Consider the following 14,905-nt stretch of genomic DNA (forward strand, 5'->3'; position numbering starts at 1 on the left):
GCACAGGACAGAGCGGAGTTTAGGGCTGTTGTACATAGGGTCGCTATGAGTTGCAGGCGACTCAACGGCGCATAACAACAACAACAACAACTAGCCAGCAGTGGGTTCAGTTTGAGTTGAGTTTATATAATCTGAATAACAAGATAAAAACAGAGAAAAAAATGCAGTTAAGAATGTTGTGAGACACCATTGCATACACCAACCTCTGATAATGGGAGTGGCAAAAGCAGAGAGAGAGGGAAAAAGGGGTCAACAGTATATTCAGAGAAATAATGGCTACAGATATAAACTTTTATGAAGAATATACAAGAAGTCCAATGAATTCTAAGTGGGAAAATACTAGGATTCACACATAAAAATTTAATAGTAAAAGTATTGAAGTATACACACACACACACACACACACACACACAGAATACAAAAAAAAAGATGTTTGCAATGGATTTTTTTAAAAGGTGATTGGAAAAAATGGAAGCACATAAAAGTGTTCCTCAAACAACATGATAAACATAAGTTAATTTCACTGAATTATACGTGAAAATGTTGAAATGGAAAAAAACTTCTTTTCACTAATTTATTTACAATGTTTACCTTGTTTTAATGATGAAATGATGATGCTGAGGCATTTGACTGACTATATCATAACATGTATGCCTAACATTGTGAAGATTGGCACTTAAAAACTCTTAATTGTACTCATGCAGAACCTGCACTTGGACCAAGACAACAGAAGAAAAGGATATTACGTGGTTTTAAATTAAGGAAGCTGTGCGTCAAGGCTGTCTCTTTATACCACAGTAATCTGTAGATAGAGCAAATTATGAGAGAGTTTGGCCTATGCTAAAGAGAATGTGGCATCAGGTTGGGAGGAAGCCTCAGTAATAACCAAGAACATGTGGATGACACAACCTTGTCTGCTGAAGACAATTAACTTGAAGCCTTAACTGGTCAATGTGGAAGACTATAGCTTTCAGTGTGAATGGCAACTCATTATAAAGACAAAATTCCTCACAGCTTGCTCAATAAGCATCAGGATAGTCATGCAAAATAGACCATATTAACCTTGTCAAAGACTCCATTTCACTTGGATTCATAATCAATATCCATGGAAGTATTTGTCAAAAGAAATCAGAGGACAAATTGAATTGGGCATATCTATGTCAGAAGAACTCTTTAAAGTGTTCAAAAGGAAGATATCACTTTGAGGACAGAGGTGCATCTTACCCAAGCCATGGTATTCTCAATTACCTCATATGTCTGTGAAAAGCTGGACAACAATAAAGGGAGAAAGAGAAAGAACTATTGTGTTTGAATAATGGCATTGGCAAAGCATGCTGTATATACCATGATCTATCAGAAGAAAGAACAAGTGTGTCTTGGAAATAGTACAGCAGGAATATTCCTTTAAAGTGAGGATGGGGAGATTTTATCTCTCTATGGAAATGTTATCATGAGGGTCTAGTTACTCGAGAAGGCCATCTTTCCTTGCCATTGAAAAAGAGCAACACCCTCAATGAGATGGCTTGCCATAGTGACTGCAGTGGCCTAAAAAAAATAGCAACAATTAAGAGGATTGTTCAGTCAGGCAGTGTTTTACAACTAGGAGCTATGGGTCAAAGCGAACTTTAAGGTGCCTAACTAGTTTTCAATATTTTATAGGTGAATACTACAAATAGACTAGAATGTGCAACCTGGCATGTCTTTTCTCATCAGACCTTTATCCATGTACCACAGCCTGGTATGTAATCTGTTTTCAAACTTGAAGGGAGCTAGCATGATTGGGAATCCATTTAGCAGTTTGCAAGTAATAAAAGAAGATAAAGCTAAAATAAACAGTAGCTAGTCCTGGGGTTGTATGAAGGCTAGATGAGACTGATATCCCACAGTTATCCTTGACTTGGGGAATAATTGATGCTGTCTGTTAATTGGAAGCACTTGTTAATGTCAGATAACTCTCACACTATTTTTCTTTAGCCTGGAATTCTGGAACCATCTCTCAATGGCACATCTAACTTACATAATCTTCCTACATAATTTTCTATTCTCAGTAAAGTACTATGCTTCTTCATCTGTGTTTTGGTTCAGTCTCAAACACTTTTCTTGTCCCCTTAATCCACCTTCCACACCAAATCATTTTCTTCACATACAAATATTTTTATATTAAAATTGGTTTTATTTATAAAATGTGAGTAAAACATGTTTGGATGTTTTAAAAATAAAATTAATCCATTAAAAAATGTATCACAGTATCTAGCACACAATAAGCAATTAACAACTGGTACCTGAGAACTGGGTGATGAATAAGGCTGATAGAAGAATTGACGCTGTTGAGCTGTGGTGTTGGAGAAGAGCACTGAAATCCCATGGACGCCAAGAGAACAGATATGTCTTGGAGAGGGTTCAGCTGAAGTGCTCTTTGGAGGCAAGAATGATGAGGCTTCGCCTCACATATTTTCAACATGTTGCTAGGAGGCGCTATTCCTTGGAGAAGGACATGATGCAGGGAAGGGTGGAGGGTCAGTAAAGGAGAGGAAGACCCTCAACCAGGTGGATTGATAAGGTGGCTGACACAGTGGGCTCTTGTGTGTCAGGAAGTGTGAGGATGGTGCAGGCTAGAATGTGGTTCTGATCTTTTGTTCATAGGGTCGCTATGAGTCGTACACAACTTGATGGCACCTAACAACTGAAGAACAAATAGAATAATAAAATTGTTTAGAATACAAACTGGAAACCTGAGTGACCCTTACAGCTAAGTCAGCTGACATTGAGTTCAGACTCAGTGACACCATGTATGTTAGAATAGAACCTCAGTGCATAGGCTTTTCAGTTTCATTTTTCAGAAGTAAATCACCAAGCCTTTCTTGGAAGCTGTCTCCAGATGAATATTAAGCAAAAGGTTTGATAAAAGATAATACTTAAGAATCACCCAGAGACAGTTTTCCAGCTAGATGTGACTATCGTTGTTAGTTGCCATCTAGTTGAGTATGACTCTTAGCGACCCTGTGAACAATAGATCTGAACACTGTCTTATCCTGTGCCTTCCTATCTCTGACACAGTCAAGCCCGTTGTTGCAGTCACCATGAGCAGTCGATTTACCTGGTTAAGGATCTTGCTTTCTTTCACTGTACTTTAACCTCTCCAAGGAAGAACCTCTCCTAGCTACACGCCCAAAGTATGTAAGATGAAACTTTATCATCTTTGCCTTCAAGGAGTGCTCTGGCTACACCTTCACCAAGATCTATCTGTTTGTTCTTTTGGCAGTACATGGAATATTCAGTAATATTCTCTAACACCACAGTTCAAAGGCATCGATTCTTCTTGTCATACTTATTCATTGTCCAGCTCTTTGATACATAGCAAGAGACTGAAAAGACAATGGCCTGCGTCAGGCACACCTTGGTCCTCAAAAAGGCACCACTGCTTGACAGACAATAATATAGAGAGACCCTTAAGTACAGACTTCTTCAGTGCAATATGTCTCTGATCACCTGACTGCCGGTACCAAGTGCATTGATTGTAGATTCAAGCAAGATAAAGTGGTTGACAGTTTCAGTCTTTTCTCCATCTATAATAATGTTGTCTATCAATCCAGTGATGAGGATTGGGTATTGAGATGCACTCCGTATTGAAGGTTGCAGTGTTTAACCTTCTGCAGCAAGCCTTCATGTCCGCCTTACTTTTAGCAAGCAAGGTTGTGTTGTCTGCATAATGAAGATTTTTGATGAACCTTACTCCAATCCTGATATCACATTCTTCAGAGAGTCCAGCTTCTTGAATAATTTGCTCACCATACAGAAAAAGTAGGTATGGAGAAAGGATAAATGCTGACACACATCCTTCTTGTTTTTAAAACTTGCTCTGTGCACGTAATAGCCTCTTGGTGTAGTTACATGTTTTGCATGAGCACAATTAAGTGTTTTGGGATTTTCCTTTTTCTCAATATTAGCTAGAACTTGTTATGATCCACACAGTCAAATGCAGCCAATAAAGCACAAATAGATGTTCTTCTGGTATTCTTTGCTTTTAGCCAAGATCCATCTGACATCAGACATGAATTCCCTAGTGCCACAACCTATTGGAAATCTTGCTTAAATGTCTGACATTTCTCTACGTACTGTTTTAGGCGTTTTTGAATGATCACCAATTCTAGATTTCTGTGCATTCCATTATAGTGGTTTGCTCTGTCTTCTCAAGCTGCTTTTTAAATCTTCTGTTCAGCTCTTTTATCCCACCATCTCTTTAGTTTGTTTTAGTTTCGCTATGCTCTAGTACCAAAACAAAACAAACAAACAAAAAAGCCAACATGCCTTTGGAAACTCTATGAACTTTGCTAAGTGTCAATAGTTGTAGAGGGGCTTCAGGCCTTTTGTTCAAAGGGTCACTATGGGTCGTGCTCAAAGGCAATCAACCACAACAATCAATAAATATTTTCAGTCTCTCTGATAGCAATTTTGAGCGGTTGTTTTTGACTCTCTTTTACATTTTACATTGGTTTGTGTACAAAGTACACCTCCATTGTGTTTCATACTATCCTTCATTCACATTGTGTTTCATACAATTATTCATGTGTTTCAATCACTATCAATCCATGCCCATCATTACCACGTCTTTGCAGATCCCTGCCAGATCTTTCCCAGTTCCTTTACTTGCCTCTCTACCTACTAGATTTTGCAAACCTATGATTTACTCCCTGCCTAGCCTCACCCCACTGTTCACACCACTTCCCCCCTTGGGTGCCAATACATATTTTACACATTATCCTTCTGTTTTTACTATAAATGTCCTATTTAGTATTTATCCTTATAAGATTGAGTTCATTCACTCAGCATAATGCCCTGCAGTCTTTCCCAAGTTATATCGTAATTATTTAAATCATTAGTATTCCAAAATTCATAGTATTTTAAAATGCATAGTATTCCATTATGTGAATGTACCACAGTTTCTTAATCCACTCGATTGGGGTTGGACATTTGGGCTGTTTCTATGTTCTTGCAATCATGACTAACGTTGCTATGAAAAATGGTGTACCAATCTGTGTCTCTGCTCTAATTTCCTTGGGGACACAAATACATTTTAAAAAGACAAAAAAAGAACCAAAATTCTTTATACCCCACTCCATTGACTCCCTCATTTCTCATCCCAGTGGCTCCTATTCAAAATGTTTTGCATACAAATAACCTTTTAAAAGATCTAAACATAACATAACTTTAGACTCTAGGTATTTCCTGACTTCTTGTTGTGTACCATCAAGTTGGAGCAGACCCATAGCTGAAAACTATGAAAAACCCATAGTTTTCAGAAGCAGTTAATTTCTCAGGAGCAGATTTCCCATCTTCTCCCATGGAAAAGCTTGTGGATTCGAACCATGTGCCTTCGGGACTGCAATGCAATTTGTTACTACTAGGCTACCAGAGCTCCCTACCAAATTTAAAGAGTTAAAACAACAAAAGTTTATCATCTTGGAGTTTTCTGACTGTTATGCTCTAAGCCTGACAACTTCCGTAACAAAAACTATGTGACTTTGGACAAAAAATTTATTTTTGTATGACTTAGTTTTTTCACCTATAAAATAGAAATCTTCGCGGTCTATACAAGGTGGAATGTGGCATCAGGATTTGGGTAAGACTCATCAACAACCTGCACTATGCAGATGATACAACCTTGCTTGCTGAAATTGAGGAGGACCTAAAGTGCTTGCTGCAGAAGGTCAAAGAATGTAGTGTTCACTATGAATTGAAGCTCAACATCAAGAAGACAAAGGTTCTCACTACTGGGCCAATTGGCAGCATCATGACAGATAAGGAAAAGATTGAAGTTAACAATTACAACTTGCTCAGCTCCACAGTCAACACTCTTGACACCAACATTCAGGAAATTGAAAGATTAATTGCACTGGAAAAATCTATGGTCAGAGTCCTCTCCAGAATACTGAAGAGCAACAATGTTGGTCTATATACTAAAGTGTGCCTAATTCAGGCCATAATCTTTGTAATTACTTGTTATGCATCAGAGAGCTGGACAATGACTAAGGATGACAGAAGAAGACTCTATGTCCTTGAATTGTGGTGCTGGAGAAGAGAATTGAACATATCTTAGACTTGTCAAGAGAACAAATAGGTCTATCCTGGAGAGGGTAAACCATGCTGCTCCTTGGAGGCTAGGATTTTGAAGCTCCGTCTCACATACTTTGGGCATATGACCAGGAGGGACCAGTCCTGAGAGAAGGACATCATGTTCAGAAAGGTGGAGGGACAACTCAGAGGAGAAAGACCCCGGATGAGATGGACTGATACAGTAACTGGAGTAACAGTGGTAGCAATGTTAGAGACAATAAGGTTGGCTCAGGATAGGCAGGCTTCAGAGCTGTTGTACATAGAGTTGCTATGAGTCACAGACAACTCAATGGCACATAACAACAAATTGAAAATTATAGTACCTGATTAATTTTTTTTACTGTGCATAGCAAATTAGTTAATATGTGTACTTAGAATATTTCCTGAAACACTTAATATACACAATAATGCAGAATTACTCATTTAATACATAGTGTTAATTGTGCAAAAAAGATTTAATAAATAATAAAACTCCCTAATATTATCTTTTTCTTTTCTTCCTCTCCCTTTAATTCTACTTCTTGGAGGCAACTACTGAGTTTCGTTAAACACTTTCTTAACGGTTTTACCTCCATATTGTTAAAAGAAGAAAAGGGTATCATAATAACTCAGTATGTTCTTTTTCAAATGACTGATTGTTTTTTTTTATGATGGTAGGTGAAAATTTTAACTCTTTTCTGCATAGTCTTTTTCTCCATCATTCTTATTATGTAGCAATTTTAGTTAAATTAATAGTCAATAATTTTTATTTTTGCTATGTTGTAGTATTCCTTGCTGGTCCAAATAGGTTTTTCATTGTTTTAGTCATTACTCTCTAATTTTAATCATCTCGTGAATTAATAATAGCTTCATTGAAAATACTGTTCTAATTTTCTTTAAATTTCTAGGTAAATCTTATTAAGACCGTGGTATCTTATAATGTCATAGAAAAGTTACTAAAATTGTTTGATACTATTTTTCATTAATTTAACCTGATACATCATTCATATATTTCCTTCTTTTCATAGATATATAGCTATTGCATCCCTCTTTTTTTTATTGCTTTAGTATTGTACCACCGTCTTCCACAATATTGTCTATGCCATTTGGCATGTACAATTACCTATCATTTTAAATTCGAGAGCATTTTTATCTTTTGCCAACTAATGATCAATTCAATAATTTTCTCAATAGATTTGTAGTGTCCCCTATATAATGAATAGTTTTTTATGTATAAATTGCTGAATTTCTGTGTATATGTAAAAGTGTATGTATAAATCAGGGAGCTTTGGTGGTGTAGTCTATAGAGAGTTTACGGTAACTCAAAGTTGATGTTTCTCTAGTAGTCCAAATCCCCCAGTGACTACAAAAAAAGAAAGATGAGCAATGCGATTTATCACCTCGAAAACCCATGGGCAGGTCAGCTAGCTGTTAGTTAGTTCCCAATTGATAGCAATAAGAAAACTGACATATGCCATATATAAATACATAACAAGTATATGTCTACTTTTGAACTTTTAAAATAAATATATAAATACAATAAAATATAATATGTGTGTGTGTGTGTATATATATATAATGCTTAAGTAGTTGCAAAATATAATAGAGTCCTTTCCACCCTTACCATTTTCCCTTTCATTTTTATTTGATCCTCAAATTCCACATAGTACATTTTTTCCCCCTGAACTAAATAGTGGAGTTTTACAAGAACCATTTGTTGAAGAGATTGTCATTTCCCAGATAGATGGGTTAATATCTAGTGTCTCAATTCTGTTTCATTGGTATATGTGCCTGTCATTTTATCAGTACCATGTTGTTTTGGTTATTACAGGGGTCTTTGGCTTTGACTTTGACTTTGACATTAGGGAGTGCTATGCTTCCCACTTCATTCTTGTTTTTCAGAAGTTCTCTGTTTATTTGAAGTCTCTTTCTGCTTCAGACAAATTTAACAATTGCCTTCTCTGTCTCTTTGAAAAATGAATTTAATATCTATTTTGGAATTGTGTTAAACATGTAGATTCTTTTTGGTAGCACTGTCATTTTTTACTATATTGAGGCTTCCTATCCATAAGCAGGGAACATTTTTTCCATTTATTTAAGGTTTTATTGTTTTTTCACAGAACTGGCTTGTAGTTTTCTTTGTAAAGGTCTCTAGTTAGTTTTATTCCTATGTATTTCAATTTGTGGTTGGCTATTATAAATGGTATTGCTTCCTTATTTTCTTTTCTGTGTTTTCTTTGTTACTGTAAAGGATTCCCACTGACTTTTTGTATTGATCTTGTATCCTGCTACTCTCCTAAATTGGTCTTCTAGCTCTAACTGTTTTGTTGTTATTGTTGTTGATTACTTAGAGTTTTCTGTGCACACTATCATATATCCAGCATATAGCAAAGTCTTTACCATCTCTGCCGATCTGGTTGTGTCTTATTTCTTTCTCTTGCCATATTGCTCTAGCAAGTACCTCTAATAAAATATTGAATAGGAGTGGTGACAGTGGATAGTCTTGTGTGATCCCTCTTTGCAAGGAGAATGCTTTTAGTCTTTCTCCACTAAGAATTATATTGGCTCTTGGTTTTGCATATATACTTTTCATTATGTTGAAGAAATTCCCTATTTTTCTCAGTGTTTTAATCAGGAACGGGTGTTAGATTTTGTCAGAGGCCTTTCTACATAAATTGTTAGGATCATACAGTTCTTATGACTTTGTTAAATTACATGGATTGTTTTCTTATGTTTAACCATCCTTGCATACCTGTTATGAATCCCACTTGGTCATGATGTATTATTTTTTTTAATGTGATTTTGGATTTTATTGGCCGGAATTTTGTTAAGGATTTTTACATCTATATTCCTGAAAGATACTGGTCTGTAGTTTTCTCTTAAGGTAATATCTTTGACTGATTTTGATATTAGAGTTATCCTTGCTTCATAGAATGACTCTAGGAGTTTTCCTTCTTTTTCTATTTTTAAAAATAATTTAAGTTAAATTAGTGACAGATCTTCTCTGAATGTTGGGTAGAATTAAGCCATGAAGCCATCTGGTCTAGGACCATACACAAAAATCAATTCATGGTGGATCAGAGGCCTAGGGGTAAAGCCCCAAACCTTAAAGATCATAAGAGACAAAATGAAACCAAGCTTAGAAGGCCTAGCCTACAGTATAAAGAGTCCAAAGAATAAAGCCTCTGACTGGAGAAAACCATTTGGCAATATCATCTCAGGCAAAGATCTCATAACAAAAGTTTACAGAATACTACAGAGCCTCCACAAGAAAAAGACTGAAAACCCAATTACAAAATGGGCAAAAGACATGGAAAGACTTTTCACAGAGGAAGACATTCGGATGGCCAACAGACACATTAAGAAATGCCCAAAATCCTTGTCAATAAGAGAAATGCAAATAGAAATCACAAAACAAATACCATCCGACCCTAGTAGCAATGGAAAAGGTTTAACGGGCAAACAAGCAACAAATGTTGGAGAGGATGTGGTAAGATAGAAACTCCCATACACTATTGGTAGCCTTGTAAAATAGTACAACCACTCTGGAAAGCAGTTTGGCACTTCCTCAAAAAGCTGAACGTAGATATGCCATATGACACAGCTGTTCCACTGCTAAAAATATACTCCAAGGATACTAGAACTGAAATACAAAGATTTGTACACTAGTTTTCATTGCAGCATTATTCACAATTGCAAGAACATGGGAAAAGCCCAAATGTCCAACCACAAGCAAATGGTTTGAGAAATTGTACATTCACACAAGGGAATACTATGCAGGACTCAGGAACAACTATTTTGACAGTTACTACATAACTTGGAAGATATTGTAGATCATCATGCTGAATGAACTAACTCAATCTCTTAAGGACAAATATGTGTAAGACCATTAATGTAGAAATAGATAACTAGTAAAATATGTATAGGATCCAAGCATAGGAGCAGAAGAATGAGGATGGGCAGGGGGAAATCATAGAGTTTCACAATTTGGTGAGTGTAGGGAGAAGGTTAAAGGACATGAGAAAGATCTGGCAAGGACAAAAGTAATGGTAAAAGACAAAGTAATCATTCAATGTTGATGACACTTATAAAGCATAGTGAATTGGAATGATTGTATGAAACACAGTGTGAATAAAGGATAGTGTGAAACACAGTGTATACAAACTTTGTAATCAAACCAATAAAAAATAAAAATTAAGAAATATTTTAAAAAAACCCTCCACATAAATAGTGGAGTCTTTATTGATTTTGATGCTCTCTTGTAAATAGTATCTTATATAGTTTCTTACTCTTTACATGTGGTTTTGCTATTAGTCCCCAGGGATCACTAACACATAACTCACCTCTCCAGAAAGTAGTTGGAACCCACTCATAGCCTGGGAGGGAGAAAGATGGGCAAGCTCTTCATATGTGATTTACAGCCTCAGAAAACCAGTTAGAAGACCAGACTGAATCAGTTCTCACTCAACAGCACATAAGTACAATCTTCATATATATGTGTGTGTGTGTACACATATTCATACTGGAGTTATAGTAACAGTCAGAAACAGAAATATGTTGAAGGATAATGTTGGTAGAAATCATCCCTGGATTATTCCTCATTTTAAGGTTATTGTAAAATCAGAGAGCACTGGTGACATAATGGGTAAGGAATTACACTGTTAAAGGTGATGACTCTCTGGCAGTTCAAATCCATCATTGGCTCTGGGGAGAAAAGAAGGACAATCTTCTTCCATTTGATTTTACAGACACGAAAAATCTACTCCTTTGCTCAGCCAGGAGTTGGTCCAATCAGATGATAATGAGTGAGATATCTAAAATTTGTCCATTAAGCATAATGTTTGCTGTAGATAGAAGGAGCCTTTGAGCTGTGGTGCTGGAGAAGAGTATTGAGAATACCATGGACTGCTAGGAAAATAAACAGATTCGTCCTGGAAAGGGTTAAACCGGATGGCTCCTTGGAGGGAAGGATTCTGAGGCTCTGTCAAACATACCTTGGACATGTTGTAAGGAGGGACAGGTCCTTGGAGAGGGACATCATGCTTGGGAAGGTGGAGGGACAGCGCAGGAGAGGAAGGCCCTCTATGAGGTGGATTGATTCAGTGACTGGGGTAATCGGGATGGGAGTGTCAGAGACAAGGAGATTTGCACAGGACAGAGCGGAGTTTAGGGTCGCTATGAGTCACAAATTACTTGATGGCATATAACAACAACAACATGTGTGTGTATGTGTACATGTATCTATCTATATCAGACTAAAGAAAATTCTCCTTGATTCAAATTATCATGAGAATTTTCCTACTGAGATAACAGTAACATTTCTCCTTTACTTGAGTCTCTGTCACAGAGAATTACATTTATAGATTTCCTTACAGAGGCGATATAGATTTTCTGAGAAAAACTTTACTTGAGAATATGTTTGTTAAATTTCATTATTGGATCCAATTGATGATAATATTCTTTCTATTCTTATGGGTAAAGTATTCTGTAATTTTATTTTCTTTCACTGTCTTTATGGTGGTGTTTTGAAATCAAGTTTTTATATTATTGTTGCTATTGTCTACTATCTATTCAGAACCAACCCATAACTGACCCTCCAGTGGGTTTTCAGAGGCAATAAATCACACCAGAGGAGACTGCTCATTGTTTGCCCTTGGAATAGCTGATGAATTCAAACCACATACCTTTGAATTAGCTTGGAAGAGGGAGTGGCATCCACTTCCGTAATAGTTTGCCTCCGGAAACCCTATGAATCTGGAGAGAGGATGAGAGACACACAAGTGTTGAGAACCCTCCTTCATAGGGTCGCTAGGAGTCACCTGCCACTCGCCGGCACTTAACAACAACACAACCTTTGAGTTGGCACTGTTGGCAGCAACACTCCTTACCATTAAGCCACCAACCATATGACTTATCAGCCTTCCTTTTGTTATATGAGTTTCTTTGTGTTCCTTGTTTTGGTTTTTTTTTTAATCCCATACTGTATTTCTTGTTTCATTTTTGCTCATTTCTTTACTGCTGGAAGGTTAAATATTCAATTTTAATTGTCCTGATTCCTCTAAAATATCAGGATTGTTCTGTCATACATTTACGTTTTAATAACAGTAATACTGTACCTACTTCTATATTTGTGCCCAAATATAACACATACAATGCTACACTTTGAAGTCCCTATGCCATGTATTTGCATCCTCTTCAAATTTGCAATCACAGTGATCCTTGGAGGCAAGGATGGCAAAACTTTGTCTCCCATATTTTGAGCAATCCTTGGAGAAAGACATCATGTTGCGAATGGGACAGAAGAAAGAAAGACCCTCACCAAGATGGGCTGACACAGTAAGTGTGACAGTGATTGTTGGAATGGTGCAAGATAGGGCAAGGTTCAGATCTGTTGTTCATAGGGAAGCTTTGAGTTGTAGTTGACTCATTGACACTTAACAGGAACATAAATACTCCACTGATCAAAATCCATCTAAGGCCAGTACACTACAGTTTTGTTTATTGCTTTTTTGTTGTGGTGGTCGTGTGTGTTTTTTTAAATAAATTGGTAGTGACCGATTAGATAATTATCAACATGGATTAATAGAGACCTGTTTGACTCATAGAAAGTTGAGACAAATGACAATGTTAGAGAGGTTGTTTCAGGTAAAAGACAAGACCTGAAACTAACCTTTGGCTTGATATTTTTTTCCTAACAGTTAAGAAAAAATAAAATTATGATAGAAGCCTCACTTAAGGCTGTAACAAATGGTATGGGAAAAGGTGAAACATGTAGAGAGATATTAGGAAGACAGAGATAGTTACAGTGATAAAGGAGCTCTGAGGGTGTAGTAAGTAAGGAGTTGTGCTACCAAACACAAAACCAAGCAGTTGGAATCCAAGACTCTAAGGAAGAAAGAAGCGCAATCTCCTCCCATTTGATTTGCATTTTCAGATTTACTCTGAAAAACCCTCCAGGCACCAGCAATTCATCAGTTCTAACTCAAAAGCGAGGGGTTTTGGTGTATTTGGGTTTTTACTGTGATTATAACTACCTCAGAAAACCATTCTAAATTTTCACTTCCTTTCTCTTTCACTGCATTGCTGTTTTTCCTCTTCCTTTTTTCTGTATCCTACACTCATATCCTTCCCAGCTTCTTTCTTCCTTCATTTCCCATGCCCAGACATACAAAACCATATTTAGAGGAAATAGCAATTCATCTAAATTGTTGTGTGAGCTCTCCCAATAGCAATTAGATACTACCCATTAGGGCCTCTGTCAAGTGTGTATACTTCTTAACACTTATTTTCCACCTGCATTTCCATCTTGATTTTCCATATTGGTAAATCAGTCTTACCTTCTGCTTTATATGGATGACTAAAGAAATAGCCCTTGTTCCAAACAGATGAGGTACTGGGCATTTCTCTTACTGACAAATCACAGAAATCATGTCTCCTGACAATACACATCTTAACACAGCCTTATGCTCCCATTATCTGCTTTTGTTAAAAGCTAAGGTAGATATATCTGCAGCAAATGAAAACTTTCCACATAGCTATTACAGTGGTTTAGCAATAATTGAAGAAGCAGAGATAGATAGTGCCTAAATTGGAAATTAATTGTGACAGCTTTCTTCTTTGAATCCCCTCTCCAAGTAGTAGGAGATCCCAAAAGAATAGGGTAAATCAACCATCAAGCTGGAGAATTGAATGGGACATAAGCCGCTGATTCATTTCCAAGCTAATTTCAAGAGACTTATGTAATTTAATGCCTATAACATTTGTGGCCATAATGTTGACGAGGCCAATAAGTATGATCTCAGAGCTGGAAATTGCCAACAATGATGTAACTGGTTTTTTTATCAAGTATCCTTTTGCCTAAACATAATAATAGGGAGCTCTGGTAGTCTAGTGGTGAGGAACTGTGAGGCAATCCCAAAGGTTCATGGTTTAAATCCACTCGCTCCGCTGTGGAAGAAAGATGGGCAATCTCTTACTGTGTGATTAAACTGCCTCTAAAAATCCACTAAAAAGGTCATCTATGGGTCAGTTCCAACTCAATAGGAAATAGTAATAAATTGGGGGTAAAGCTTTTGGTTTCAGCTATATTGTAGAAAAGCACATATTAATCCACATATAATAGCAACAACTCATTGCCACTAAGTTGGAGCCAACTTATAGCTAACCTCACAGTGGATTTTCAGAGACTGTAAATCCCACCGTATTTCTCCCAAGAGCAGTTGGTGGATTCAAACCAACATCTTTGGGTTGGCAGTGTAACTGTCTGCCTACTAGGCAATAAACAAGAAGAAATAAATGAGTCTTGGTTTAAATTTTCTAATACATATCTTTCTAGCTGATTATGACAAAATGATCTTTATGCTTTTGAATACAGAACTCTATATGGACAGTTCTTGACCCCAAATATAAACATATTAGGACACAAGTTTTCAACAGTGGTATAGTTCATTGACATAGAAAATATCTACATATGGGGAATTTTTTTGCAGAAAATTAATTCATTTAGACATGTTCTGAGTTTTTAATACCCAAGAGGCAGTAATAATAATAAAACCCAAAACACAGAAAAGCAAACTAAACTCAAATGCACTTCCATCCAAGTCAGGACTGACTCAGAGCTGACTCTTCACTGCGTTTTTAGAGGTTATAAATATTGTAAGAAGACATTTTCCATTTTCTTCCACAGAATAGAAGATTACCACAGGCTTTGAGTTAGCATTACCACTACACTACAAGTAGCAATAGTCTGCAGCAAATAAATTTGGGCCAGAATTATACTTTGGAGAGTTCTCAAATGTTCTTGTTAGGTGCT

This window comes from Elephantulus edwardii, unplaced genomic scaffold (genome assembly GCF_000299155.1).
Source record: "Elephantulus edwardii isolate Elephantulus edwardi_28Jun2011 unplaced genomic scaffold, EleEdw1.0 scaffold00016, whole genome shotgun sequence".
In the NCBI taxonomy this organism is placed as follows: domain Eukaryota; kingdom Metazoa; phylum Chordata; class Mammalia; order Macroscelidea; family Macroscelididae; genus Elephantulus; species Elephantulus edwardii.